The sequence below is a fragment of the Dama dama genome, chromosome X, assembly GCF_033118175.1.
Source record: "Dama dama isolate Ldn47 chromosome X, ASM3311817v1, whole genome shotgun sequence".
Taxonomy (NCBI): Eukaryota; Metazoa; Chordata; class Mammalia; order Artiodactyla; family Cervidae; genus Dama; species Dama dama.
In genome coordinates, this window is record NC_083714.1 from 139,335,074 (window position 1) to 139,350,300 (window position 15,227).

Genomic DNA, 15,227 nt, shown 5'->3' on the forward strand with positions numbered 1-15,227 from the left:
TTGGCCTTGGAGTACAAAATGAAGCGGGGCAAAAGCTAACAGAGTTTTGCCAAGAGAACACACTGGTCATAGAAAACACCCTCTTCCAACAACACAAGAGAAATCTCTACACATGGACATTACCAGATGGTCAATACCGAAATCAGATTGATTGTATTCTTTGCAGCCAAAGATGGAGAAGTTCTATACAGTCAGCACAAACAAGACCAGGAGCTCACTCTGCCTCAGATCATGAACTCCTTATTGCAAAATTCAGACTTAAATTGAAGAAAGTAGGGAAAACTTTCAGGTATGACCTAAATCAAATCCCTTATGATTCTACAGTGGAAGTGACAAATAGATTCCAGGGATTGGATCTGATAGACAGAGTGCCTCAAGAGCTGTACACAGAGCTTCATGACATTGTACAGGAGGCAGTGGTCAAGACCATCCCCAAGAAAAAGAAAGGCAAAAAGGCAAAATGGTTGTCTGAGGAGGCCTCACAGATATCTGAGAAAAGAAGAGAAGCGAAAGGCAAAGGAAAAAAAGAAAGATATACCCATTTGAATGCTGAGTTCCAAAGAACAGCAAGGAGAGATAAGAAAGACTTCCTCAGTGATCAATGTAAAGAAATAAAGGAAAAAAAATAAAATGGGAAAAACTAGAGATCTCTTCAAGAAAGTTAGAGATACCAAGAGAATATTTCATGCAAAGATGGCTACAGGAAAGGACATAAATGGTATGGACCTAATAGAAGCAGAAGATATTAAGGATGCACAGAAGAATTATATAAAAAAGATCTTCATGACCCAGATAACTATGATGCTTGATCACTCACCTAGAGCCAGACATCCTGGAATGCGAAGTCAAGTGGGTCTTAGGTAGTATCACTACAGACAAAGCTAGTGGAGGTGAAGAAATTCCAGTTGAGCTCTTTCAAATCCTAAAAGATGATGCTGTTAAAGTGCTGCACTCAATATGCCAGCAAATTTGGAAAACTCAGCAATAGCCATAGGACTAGAAAAGGTCAGTTTTCATTCTAATCCTAAAGAAAGGCAATGCCAAAGGATGTTCAAACTACCACACAATTGTACTCATTTCACATGCTAGCAAAGTAATGCTCAAAATTTTCCAAGCCAGGCTTCAACAGTATGTGAACCGTGAATCTCCAAATGTTTAAGCTGGATTTAGAAAAGGGAGAAGAACCAGAGATCAAATTGCCAACATCTGTTGGATTATAGGAAAAGTACGAGAGTTCCAGAAAAACTTCTTCTGCTTTATTGACTATGCAAAGCATTTGACTGTGTGGATCACAACAAACTGTGGAAAATTCTTAAAGAGATGGAAATACCAGACCACCTTACCTGCCTCCTGAGAAATCTGTATGCATGTCAAGAAGCAACAGTTAGAACCAGACATGGAACAACAGACAGGTTCCTGAATTGGGAAAGGAGTATATTGTCACCCTGCTTATTTAACTTATATGCAGAGTACATCATGAGAAATGCTGGGCTGAATGAAGCACAAGCTGGAATCAAGATTGCTGGGAGAAATATCAACCTCATATATGCAGATGACAGCAACCTTTATGGCAGAAAGTGAAGAACTAAAGAGCCTCTTGATGAAAGTGAAAGAGGAGAGTGAAAAAGTTGGCTTAAAACCCAACATTCAAAAAGCTAAGATCATGGCATCCAGTCCCATAACTTCATGACAGATAAGTGGTGAAACAATGGAAACAGTGGAGACTTTATTTTGGGGGGCTCCAAAATCACTGCGGATGGTGACTGAAGCCATGAAATTAAAAGATGCTTGGTCCTTGGAAGAATAGCTCTGACCAACCTAGACAGCATATTAAAAAGCAGAGACTTTACTTTACCAACAAACGTTCATCCAGTCAAACCTATGGTTTTTCCAGTAGTCATGTATGGATATGAGAGTTGGACCATAAAGAAAGCCAGCACTGAAGAATTGATGCTCTTGAACTGTAGTATTGGTGAAGACTCTTGAGAGTCCCTTGGACAACAAGGAGATCCAATCAGTCCATCCTAACAGAAATCAGTCCTGAATATTCATTGGAAGGACTGATGCTGAAGCTGAAACTTCAATACTTTGGCTACCTAATGCAAAGAACTGACTAGGTGGGTAAGACTGATTCTGGGAAGGATTGAAGGCAGGAGAAGGGGACGACAGAGGATGAGATGGTTGGATGGCTTCACCGACTCAATGGACACGAGTTTGAGCAAGCTTCGGGAGTTGGTGATGGACAGGGAGGCCTGGCATGCTACAGTCCATGGGGTCACAGGGAGTCAGACATGGCAGCAACAAACTGAACTGTACTGAAGACCCAGTCAGCCAAATGTGTGTGTGTGTGTGTTTAGAAAAGAGGTAAAAGAGAAGTAAAATTTAGAGGTAAATACTATTTCAAAAAAAATGAAAATGACTGCAGAAGGAAGGTATAAGATGCAAGTAAAAGTAGTGAACATAGAAATTACTATATAGATCGGTAAATATGAATAAATAATATCAGTACCAGTTTTATCAAGACCTACATGACCTTCTAGAACTAACACCAAAAAAAGATGTCCTTTTTCATCATAGAGGGGATTCTCCAGTGGCTCAGTTGGTAAAGAATCTGCCTGCAATTCAGGAGACCTGGGTTCGATCCTGGGGTAGGGAAGATCCTCTGAAGAAGGAAATGGAAACCCACTCCAGTACTCTTGCCTGGAGTATTCCATGGACAGAGGAACCGGGCAGGCTACAGTGTGTCATATCGCAGAGTCGGACAGGACTGAGTGACTATCTTTTCATCATAGGGGATTGGAATGCAAAAGTAGGAAGTCAAGAGGAACCTGGCGTAACAGGCAAGTTTGGCATTGGAGTACAAAATGAAGCTGGGCAATGGCTAACAGAGTTTTGTCAAGAGAACACACTGGTCATAACAAACACCGAGATGACTCTACTCATGGACATCACCAGATGGTCATACCAAAATCAGATTATATTGATTTGCAGCTGAAGATGGAGATGCTCTATGCAGTCAGCAAAAACAAGACCAGGAGCTGACCGTGGCTTAGATCATGAACTCCTTATTGCAAAATTCAGACCTAACTTGAAGAAAGTAGGAAAAACCCCTAGGCCATACATCACTTGGCCAACAAAGGTCTGTATAGTGAAAGCTATTGTTGTTCCAGTATGGATGTGAGAGTGGACCATAAAGAAGGCTGAAGAGCACTGAAGAATTGATGCTTTCAAATTGTGGTGCTGGAGAAGACTCTTGAGAGTCCCTTAGACAGCAAGAAGAACAAACCAGGCAATCCTAAAGGAAATCAACCCTGAACATTCATTGGAAGGACTGATGCTAAAACTCTAATCCTTTGGCCACCTGATGTGAAGAATTGACTCAATAAAAAAGACCCTGATGCTGGGAAAGATTGAAGGCAGGAGGACAAGGGGGTGACAGAGGATGGGATGGTTTGATAGTATCACTGACTCAAGGGACATGAATTTTTGCAAACTTCAGGAGATAGTGAAGGACATGATGGCCTGGCATGCTGCAGTCCATGGGATCACAGAGAATCAGACATGACTTAGTGACTGAACAACAAGTATTAATTTGAGACAAAAGTAAGTTTTAAGGTGAAAAAAAATCTTACTACAGAGAACCAGGAATAATATCCCTATCATCTGGATTAAAGCTATACTGTGACACCCCACTGGAATAGAACAGAAAGAAAAAATAAGATGAAGATGAGCAGAGTTAATAAAGGAAGTAGAAAGTCAGAGGGGCATCCTGACAAGTTATTAAATGCTAGGGGATAAAAAGGTTAAATAGGATTAATGTATTCAACATATTCATCAAAAGTTTCTCTTCTCCTCCTCCTCATCCTCATCCTTCACTTTTCCCTCTCTTCTTCCTCTTACCCTGCTCCACCACTTAACTCCAGGTTCTCAGAGACCAAGATGCTGGAATTAGTTCACTTCATATAAGAATGTTAAAGGACGATGTAATTCTTGCCCTCAAGAATATAAACTCCATTGTTTATGTTTATCTCTATGGTTTATCTCTGTGTTTTAGGACAGTCATATAGTAGTCATGGATGGATCTAGGATACTTAAATGATGGAAAATCCTGGTAAATGGTCCAGGCAAGGAAAAAATAAATGGATGGAATCTCCATTAAGAGAACCTTCAAAAAAACATGTGGGTCAGTCATCAACCTTCTTATTTCCCTCCAGGCTTGTACATTTATGGCACATGATATTGAGAATTGAGAAGATGGATATCCAAATTCTAGTTGCTGCTTACTAGCTCTAAAATCATAGACAAGTTACTCTGTGCCCCATTTTCCATTCAGTAAAATAGGAGATGTATCACCTTCCTTGTCTACCACCCCTGTCTGGGTTAGTGGGCCATATAAACGTTGAGGACTCCAGCAATGTAAGCTATTGTTATTCTTGAATAAATGCTTCCACTATCACAGTCAAATGAGGCCATTTATATAATAGTTTACTTAATAATTTACTTAATTGTGAGGAGAAGATAGTGGTCTTCCCAGGTGGCTCAGTGGTGAAGAATCCGCCTGCCAATGCAGGAGATACAGGAGATGTTGGTTCAACCCCTAGGTCAGGGGAAAATCCCCTGGAGAAGGAAATGCAACCCACTCCAGTATTCTTGCCTGGAGAATTCCATGGACAGAGGAGCCTGGTTGGCTACAGTCCATGGGGTCGCAAAGAGTCAGACAACGGAGCAACTGAGCACAAGGAGAGGATTATAATTTGTATTCAATGTTGCACATTAGTTTAGGAAAACAGGAAAAAAAGATGTTTTTCATTGATGATGGATAGTGTATACAAAATATTTGTTGGTGAAGAAAGCAAGATCCTGTTATTTTTCAGATGGGAGATTATCATATGAGCTTTTGGAAAGAAAACCTAATTCAACTTTAAAGTTCCTAACTTTAATAATAAAAGTATGTTGAATAATCATGCCAAATGACTTGGATCAATTGCTAAATATGAATGAGGGGAGAATTAAATTGACACAAAGGAAAGCTTTTCTTGTCAGGGAAAAATTTGTGGAGAGAGCTAGAGATAATTTAATGTAATCATAAGACTGACTCTGTGGAAAATACTGAGTTGTGTTTTCTTCTTGACCAGCACACCAAGAAGTGTAATCAACTAAAGAGATGGAAACAATTGAGTAACCATTTTTCTTTCTCCTTTTAAGGAAAACTATTTTTGTTTTGGAATGCAATGCTTTCTCAAGATAAGGCCAAATTATATTGTAAAACTAACTCAGTTTTTAAGTAAATACTAGATAAATCTAGTTGCACAAGCTCCCATCATTAATTTAGAAAATAAGCTTTTCTGTTTATTTATAGGTTACCATAAAGAAAGGGTAAGTGCAATTGTCAGTGTCATGTATACAAAGTCACATTGATACAGATAAAAATGAAAATAAAAGATGAAAATGGATGATAAATCATTTTCTTTGGTCTCCAGAAGCCACTTAAAAATTTAAATGAAAGGCTGCATGATTAATCTTTTGTTATTTAATATATAAGGACATTGAAGGTAATCTTAATGTGGACTTAAGACCCCTTGATTCCATTGTGTTGAATAGACCTATCATCCTCAGGGGCATGTCCTTTCACCATGGAGTCATAGCTTTTTGCACCAGGATTTCATACACCTACTTTCCAGTTCTGTCTAGCAATCCATTCTCTTTCTAGTATCTCCTCATCAAGAATCTATAGGGCCATTGGGCACTCTCTTTTCCTTGTGTGTCCCTCCAGCTTCTGGAGACTGTTGACAATGGGCTACACAAATTAGGTTTTATTGACACCTGGTTTCCAGGTGATTTCAGCCAATAGGCATCAGCAGGAGATCAGAGTTGGGAAGGAAAGAGAGTTGGAATATTTATTCCATCAGCTCCCTCCAAGCTGAGCAGAAATTTGCTAGTCGCTTTTTTTTTTTAATCAAAGCCAAATTCAAAGAGATAGAAAATAGATAAGTGTTTCCCAGCAACTTAGGAGAGAGGAAAATGGGGAGTGATTGTTAATGCATATGGGACTTTGGTGAGTGCTAAAAATATTCTTGAGTTGGATAGTGGTGATAGTTGCAAAACTTTGCAAATATGCTAAGACCATTTAATTGTGTATATCGAGTGAATTTTATGATGTGTGAATTATATCTCAATTGAAAATGGATAGAAAATATGCAATGGAATATTATTCAGGCATAAAGAAGAATGAAATCTTACCATTTGCAGCAATAGGGATGGACCTTGAAGGCATTATGCTACATGAAACTAATGTCAGACAGAGAAAGACAAATACCATATGATCTCACTTATATGTGGAATTTTAAAAAAATGAGTTCATGAATACAGAGAATAGTTTGGTGGTTCCCAGAGGTGGAGGGAGGAGGCAATGGGTGAAGGAGATCAAAGCTACAAGCTTCCAGTTATAAAATAAATAAGTCATGGGGATATAATATACAGCATGGTGACTGTAGTTAACAATAGAATATTACATGTTTGCTATCATCATAATAATACTGTATTGCAAGTTGCTAAGAGGGTGGATCTTAAAAATTCCCATGATAAGAAAAAAATGTTGTAACTATGTATGGTAACAGATGTTACCTAGACATATTGTGGTGATCATTTCACAATGTATGTAAATATTGAATTATTATGTTGGACACATGAAGTTAATATAGTTGTATGTTAAATATACCCCAATAAGAAATGGACAGAAAAGTTGCAAACCAAACTTTTATAGCACAGAACAAAAAATATGGGTAAACAGAAGAGGAAAGACTAAAAAACAAAATCATAACATAAAAATTGCAGATGAAGAAAAACATATCACTTATATCAGTTAAAGTATGTCAACAGAAAGGACACACACACATACACATACACACACGTACACACATACATGTACACACACGTACACACACATACACGTACACACACGTACACACACATACCCCACAGAGTTCCTGGGAACTCTGTTTTGCAAGGTCCTTGCTCTTCTTCCTTATCAGCTTTAGTACATGTTTTCTATGCTGTATTATGACTTTGCACTTGATTTTAAATTAATATATAACTATTTAGTTAAGTGTAAGACATATTGCATGTAAAGATGACAGAGAAATTCATTTCTTATACTTTTCATAGCTTTTAGTCCAGGAAGAGGCACTAGTTAGGAGCAAGATTTGAAATTTTAGCTCATTATTTCTTGATTTGCTTCTCTTCCTTTCTAACCTTTCCTATTTTCTTCCAATCTTAACCAATGCTTTCATCCCTATTTTTCTCCTGAACCCAATTCTTATAACCCTTTAAGTCCTGAGCATCCCTTTATAAAGCCACTAAATTAGATTATTAATGAGAAACAAAAGGACTCAGAGTTTATGAGTCTGCAAGTCCTTTGCTGGCTCAGTATAACAAAGTCTGATTTTTTTAACCTTCAGGGTACAGCATAGAGCTCATCTTAAACATTCTTTTTGGCTGATCAAAGAAAGGAGGTCAACTTACTTGGAAAGTGCTTTCATGTTTACTTAAACTAAACACTGTTGTTAGTTCTCTTACTGTATTTTTAAAAAAATTCAAGTGAAAGATGCTCAAGGGTCATATAGTACACGAGTCTGTTGAAACAGGGAGGATAAAGATGAGACTGGAATGGATTTTTAGTAACAGATTCCACTTTGGCTTTATACGTCAATCTATTGCAGTAATGTCTCCTTTTGTACTCCCGAGGGCCAGCTTATGTTCTTCAACACATGGCTAGAACACATTGTGTAGAGGATGATAGAGGGAGGGCTTATTTGCCCATAGGAGAAGAGTCCAATTCTATTCTCATGGTAATAAGCTTAAGAGGCACCACTATATACCCCTCTCTAGGGAAGACTGAGAGCAGTAAGGGGTAACTCAGTCCCATGGAGTCTGGGGAGGGGGGCATTGTGGGGCCACCCCATTTATGGAGGGCATGGCAATTGTTTCTGATGTCATCTATGTGACATGCTATAGTAGAATGAACTTTGAACTCTATGTTTGAATTCTGGTTCAGTCATTTACTAGAACTAGACATGGTGGGTGGAACCAGATTTCTGGAGAGATTCTAGCTTTGGCAACCTTGGAGTTACGTATTCATCCAACAAGTATTTTATTGAGTGCCTATTATGTTCCAGGCTCTATTGTGGACATGGAATATATTTTAAAAAATGGAAGTAATATGGAGTCCCTAACCTCACCAAATTTACCATGACTTTGGAGGCTGGCTCCCTCGCCAGCCATCAGTTGACCCTAAAAAGGGCAAGATGGCACATTGCCCCTCCTGTGTCCATAGGCAATCATGCAAAATGCACTAATTAAATGTCTCCATAATGACTGTGTGCTTCAGGAATGGCCTGGTGCCAATGCCTTGAAAAAGACTGTGCTCCAAATGCCACTCTTGTCCTGAAGCTAATGGATAAAGTGACCACAGCATACGCCTAGAATTGATTGTTTTCCTTGAATTTAATCAAGCTCTCCTCTCCTCCTGCCCTAAAAATGTTAATGCTTTCTCTTTACTACAGCCACTATACCTTAATATGAAGAGAATTAAATTTCCCCTCTGACTTTTAATTATCCCCTGACAGCTTTGGGAAATGGCATGGGTAACACAAATCAGAAATGCCAATCGGCCTTGGAATGCATCCTGCATGCTTTGAAACAGATTTTCTGAGTTATGTTTTGAACAAATGTTAATGTTCATTTGTGTTTTTTTTTTTAACAGACACCAACAAATGAGCAGAAAAGGGGAAAAAGTTCTTCGCAAATGTGATGGTGTTATAGGAGGACTTTCAAGGATCAACAATACCATGAAGGTAATTGGCCAGCAGAAAGGGGAGAGGTCATATACTATTTCTTAAGAATGTCTCTCCAGCTGACATATGTGAAACTGTACATCAGATACTTCTTCAACTGAGGTCTCGTTTATATCAGGGCTTCTCTAAGTATACTTGGAAATTGAATCATGCATGAGACAAGTGCTCGGACCTGGTGCACTGGGAAGACCCAGAGGAATCAGGTGGAGAGGGAGGTGGGAGGGGGGATTGGGATGGGGAATACGTGTAACTCTATGGCTGATTCATACCAATGTATGACAAAACCCACTGAAATGCTGTGAAGTAATTAGCCTCCAACTAATTAAAAAAAAAAAGGAATTTTGTAGTCTAAAAGTTTCTGAATGCTAACTCTCAATTTTTGTACTCCTTTTTTCATCACAGACCAGCAATGAAAAAACTAGCCCTGGTCCATAAATCGCAGTTTGATTAGCCCTGTTCTATGTAGTAGGCAGCACCTTTTAATGGGTAGGCATTATGCCAAATATTTTATAAATACCAAAATTTAGTCTTCACAACAATCCTATGAGGCAGTTCTTTTCTGTTTTGCATATGGAAAAATGAGGTTTAGAGAGTTTAGGTTATAGGCTGAAAGTCTCAAAATCAATCATTGGTGATATATTTCTTCCCGAGTCACATCTGTCCACCACCATCTTTCCTTAAGGATCATCATGGAGCAAGGTTGAATAGTTTGTAATATGCAAGGGTTATTGACAGATAATGACACCAAGAAAGATTGGATCCAATAGGCCAAGGTCATAAATTGGAAGCAAATTTATAATAATAAATTATTATTACTTATAATAAACTATTGTTACTTATAATACTGGAAGCAAAAGACCAGGAGAACCAGGTCAGGCATGAGTCAGGTACTAGGTAACTGAAGATAAGAATGGTTGAAACTGAGTTGGCTGCCAGGGTATGGAATGTTCCTCATAAGCAGCTACTCCAGTATAAAAAAAAAATAAAACAACTTATTAACAGTTGTCACCTGATTATTCCACCACTTTCTAACGTACTATCTGGATCTCACTATAACTCAGTGGTCCTGATTCTTTTAAGGCAATAAGGTCATCAACATCTATCCATAACACTTTATTTATTTATTTATTTTTTATTAGTTGGAGGCTAATTGCTTCACAACATTTCAGTGGGTTTTGTCATACATTGATATGAACCAGCCAAAGAGTTACACGTATTCCCCATCCCGATCCCCCCTCCCACCTCCCTCTCCACCCGATTCCTCTGGGTCCTCCCAGTGCACCAGCCCCGAGCACTTGTATATCACTTTACATGGCAGAGGAAAGACCACATCCTTTGGCACCATTAGAGGTTCAATTGGATGTTCTTTATCCTCAGGGAGACCAAATAGTATACTATTTAGAGTCAACAAATTGAAGAACTTATCTCCTCTTCATTAGAACATCCTCTTTACAGTAAAACAGAACAGAACTGGGAGTAGATCACCCCCTATGGCTGGGAGTGACTACTAAGCTATTTTCAGGTAAACAAGAGGACTTCACCAGGTTATTAACACCTGGAGATAGCCACCGGAAACAAAGTGTGGTGTCTTAGGGCTGGATCAGTCCCCTGAAAGCAGGGGACGTTGAAGCTAATAATAGAAACTCACACTGCAAGCTAAAGTAGGAAAGTGCATTGTCAAAGTAGGGATGTAAGACAAAGGGGAGGAGCCAAGGAAAAAGTCTCTGAGCAGGGGGAGAGAGTAGGTCAAATGTAATAGCCCAGGCAAAAGCATGTTCAAGCCCCAGAGATAAGTATTACATTCAAATTATAGAAAATGCAGAAAGGCACTCTCACACATGCACACACACAGACACACCACAAGAAATCAGTTGCCCATATTCCTGCAATCCAGACATGATCTTTTCTGGACATTATTTGCCTTGGAGAATAAGCAAAGCCCAATTGAGCTGGTTCCTTGACTGTGTTCTGACTAGTGTGTGTGTTGAAGAAACAGAGAGATATTGAGGCCAGGACTCTGAAAAAAAGGGGCAGCTAATCCAGTTCTGAAAAACAGTGATAATGTTGCAGATGACCAAGGCATCATGGCATTTCTGACCCAGAGAGAACTCTGCTCATCCAGTTGGTGGTTTTAAAGGTCTGTTCTTCAGAGCAGTATAGGTTCCACACAGATGTCTCAAGGGCTGTCTGGTGCAGAAGGGGGTAAGGTTGAGTGTAGAGCAAAAGTGGTCAGGGTTATAGGTCCCCAACCTGACTTCAACCCAGTGGTTCTGCATTAGCTCCTGGTTATATTCCTTTCTGGCTAAGATTTCATTTGAAGAAAGGATTCTGCTGCTCTTAAAAGAGAAAAATAAAAATGATTGAAAGCCAAGTAATCATTTTGCTGATAAAGAAACTGAAATCCAAAGAGATGAAAGGACATTTAAAAGGCCCCATGGTCTGGTATGGTAGCTATAAGGACCATTCTTGATTCCCTGACCCTTCTATGACATTTGCCTTGAAATCAGCTGTGTCATTTTACATCTTCTGAAGAAGAGGCCTCCTTTTATTCAGAAAACCACTGGTCTTGGCTCAGTATTATGCAGCAGTAGGGCACTCTACTGTCCCCATTTCCCTCGGGCTGAGAGATTGCCCTGGGTGTAGGACTTGGTGCTAAAACAGAAAGTCCAAGACAAACCAGGAGAGTTGGTCACTCTATCAGAAAGCCCCTGATGCCCAGATGTTTCTTTACCATCACTCTGTTTTTGTTGCTAGAATCCTGAGTAAGTTTCTGTCTCACTTTAGAGTCTCAGAGTCCTTCAACCTCTGGAGCCCAGTCTTTGAGCCTAGCTTTCTCAATTCTGCCTTCTGACCCCAGGCTTTCTGATTCTTACTCAGGTAGATGCATTCTGTCTGCTTGCTTCTGTCTGTCGTGGACAAAACCCTCTATCTAGCCTTGATTGTTTCCCCCCTGGGGTCTGATCACATGGAATCATTAGAGATGTCACTGAGTGCCATTTGCTGTCCATGACAATTGCAATAACTGCTGGCTCTTTTCCTAATCAGTCTGTTAAGCTTCTCATACATTCTGGAAGATCTTAGACCCACATTCAGACTTTTGTCAGAGCTTCATTCCATCAGCTTTTCTCCTCACTACTGACAATTTTGGAAAACACTGTATCTTGGCTGGTAGAGGTCAACTACAGATTTTATCCCCCATGCAGTCAATGACCTGAGTGCTTGGCCCTATCAGATTAGCAGGGGATAATTTTTTTAAAAATCCGTTTATCAAATAGCTAGAAAGAGTCTCTTCAGACCATTGTTGATCAGTATATCTAAATTATTCTCACCACTTAGTTTTACCTTAAGAAGACCTGCTACATATCATCCAAGGAGGATTTTGTTAAGTAACTCAAGCATGGAAGTTTAGCATCTTATTTGATAACTCCACCAAAGTGCTCCTGTTACTTCACTCAGCGTTTGGCCTGTGGGGAGAACCTTGTGGCCTCTGCTCTGCTCATCTGCCTACTCGTATCTATTCTAGGCTTACTTGGTAGATTCTGATCTGAACTATTTTTTTGAGTCCCAGACATGTTCTTTTTCAAAAACAAAAAAACTGATTTGGCTCAATTCTGTGTGTTTCCTGCTCTCACCAGCTGCAGTGATGCTACTCAGACCTCTGTGCTCAAGGGATGTGATTAGAGACATGAAATGGCATTGAACTTCACACCATAGAGTGTTCAAGTTCAGCTAGCATGTGAGAGATCATAGAGATCTTCCCATTCAGTAAACACAGAGTTATATTTTTGCCCCTTCACTTTTAGTTTCTTTGGAGGGGAAAATCATTTTACTTTCTACCAAACCTTAAATAATGAGAGAGCTATCAGCGATGTTGTAATCATGCCATAGGGAAGAAAATCTTAGTAGCTATACCAGTGGAAGAAATATTGGAGGGGGATGTGCCCTGATAATTTTGAAATAGAATTTAGGGTTGTAGTTCATAGCACACTGTGTTGGGAGTCATCAGATTCCAACATCTTTTTCTACAGATGAGGAAAGTGAGACTCAGATAAAAATGATGATTCTCCACTCTGCTGCACATAAAATCTCGCTGAGAGCTTTAGAAAATAGGGGTGTCTGTGCCCCACCTCTAAAGCCAACCTGATTGATCAGGGATGTAGCCTGACATTGATGACTTTTTATTGTTATTTTTTTAAATTTGGTTCAAGTATAGTCAACATATGATATTATATTAGTTTCAGGTGTACAACGTGTCTTAACATTTAAATACGGTATGAATTTATCAGAATAAGTCTAGTAATCATCTGTCACCATACAAAGTTATTATAGTATTATTGATTGTATTACTTTTGCTATAAATTGCATCCTTGTGACTTATTTTGTAACTGAAAGTTTATACCTCTAAATCCTCTTCATCGAGGGAGGCGGGAGGGGGGATCGGGAAGGGGAACACATGTAAATCCATGGCTGACTCATGTCAACGTATGGCAAAAACCACTACAATATTGTAAAGTAATTAGCCTCCAACTAATAAAAATAAATGGGAAAAAAAATCCTCTTCACCTAATTTGCCCAGCTCCTGACGCCTTCACCTCTAACAACCACCAGTTTATTCTCTGTATCTATGAGTCTTTTCCTATTTTATTTGTTTTTTAGATTCCACACATAAGTGAAATCATATAGTATTTGTCTTTGTATATCCGAGTTATTTCACTTAGCATAATACCCTCTAGGTCCATCCATGTTGCTGCAAATGACATTATTTCATTATCATTTATAGCCAAGTAGTAGTCCATTGTATATATGGACCACATCTCTTTTATCTATTCATCTGTTGATGGATATTTTGGTTGTTGCCATGTCTAGGCTATTGTGAACAGTGCTGCTATGAATATAGGGGTGCATGTATCTTTTTGAATTATAGTTAGTTTTCATTTTCTTCAGATAAATACCCAGAAGTGGAACTGCCAGATTGTGTGGTAGTTCTATTTTTAATTTTTTTGAGGAACTATCATACTGTTTTCTATAGCATTATGATTCCCTAGTATTAATAGCTGTACCAGTTTACACTCCCAGAAACAGTGCATGAGGGTTCCCTTTTCTTCATACCCTCTCCATCTCTTGTTATTTCTTTTGATAATAGCCATTCTGACAGGTGTGAGGTGACATCTCTTTATGGTTTTGATTTGTATTTCCTTGATGAGTTAGTGATGTTGAGAATCTTTTCATGTGTCTGCTAGTTCTCTGTATGTCTTCCTTGGATAAATGTTTATTCAGGTCCTCTGCCCATGTTTAATTGAGTTGTTTGGGGTTTTGACTTTGAATTGTATGAGTTCTCTATATATTTTGGATATTGACTCCTTATCAGACATATCATTTGCAAATATCTTATTCATAGTTATTGATTATTTTATTATTTTTGATACAGTCATAAATGATATTGCTTTCTTAATTTCCGATGGTTTGCTATTAGTGTATAGATATGCAACAGGTTTCTATATATTGATTTTGTATCCTGCAAATTTACTGAATTCATTTATTAGTTCTAATAGCTTTTTGGTGGAGTCTTTAGGATTTTTGGTATATAGTATAATGTCATCTGCAAATAGTGGCAATTTTGCTTCTTCCTTTCTTATTTGGATGCCTTTTCTCTCTCTCTGCTTGGTCTGATTGCTATGGCTAGGTCCTCCAATACTATGTTGAATAAAAGTGATGGTAATGGATATTTTTGTCTTGTTTCTGATCTTAGAGGAAAAGCTTTCAGCTTTTCACAATCGAGTATTAAGTTACCTGTGGGTTTGTCATATATGGCCTATATTACGTTGAAGTATGTTCCCTTTATACTCACTTTTTGGTCAGTTTTAATCATAAATAGATGTTGAATTTTGTCAAATGCCTTTTCTGCATCTATTGAGATGATCAAGTGATTTTTTTTCTTCATTTTGTTAATGTGGTGTAGGGTGTTGATTGATTTGTGGATATTGAATCACACTGATGGTTTTTTAAAAAGCCTCCCCCCAGGTGGTTTTCACACACAGCCAGTGTCCAGAATCCCTGTTTTAAAGTTCAGTGGCAGAATGGAGTAGAACAAAGCCCAGATCAGAGATGGGTCCATTGCCCCCATGCTGCCACCTTGCAGAATGCTGGCTGTTGGCACTGCAGATAATACTGAAAGTGGGTGAGTCACAGCCACACAAGAGAAGGAAAGGGTTGCATCCAGGAATTGAGTAAGAGGGAGAATGCTAGTTCCAGGTAAGTCAGTTGCAAGCATTTCCTGGGAGGCACGTTATACACAAGGACACGCTGACATGCTAGATAGCTTGGACTTCAGTAGTGTCGTACCCTGATTGTGGTATCCTCTGGAAAAAGATACTA

General features: G+C 38.9%; 1 protein-coding gene across 1 annotated transcript in view; it reads left to right on the forward strand.

Annotated features, from left to right (window-relative positions):
• FANCB (FA complementation group B) overlaps positions 1–8,890 on the forward strand; it is a 346,913-nt gene extending 338,023 nt beyond the window's left edge. Inside the window, exon 15 of the mRNA XM_061136009.1 lies at positions 8,762–8,890. The gene's annotated coding sequence lies outside the window, so the exon portion shown is untranslated. The remainder of the gene's footprint in view (positions 1–8,761) is intronic.
• The last annotated feature ends 6,337 nt before the right edge of the window (positions 8,891–15,227 follow it).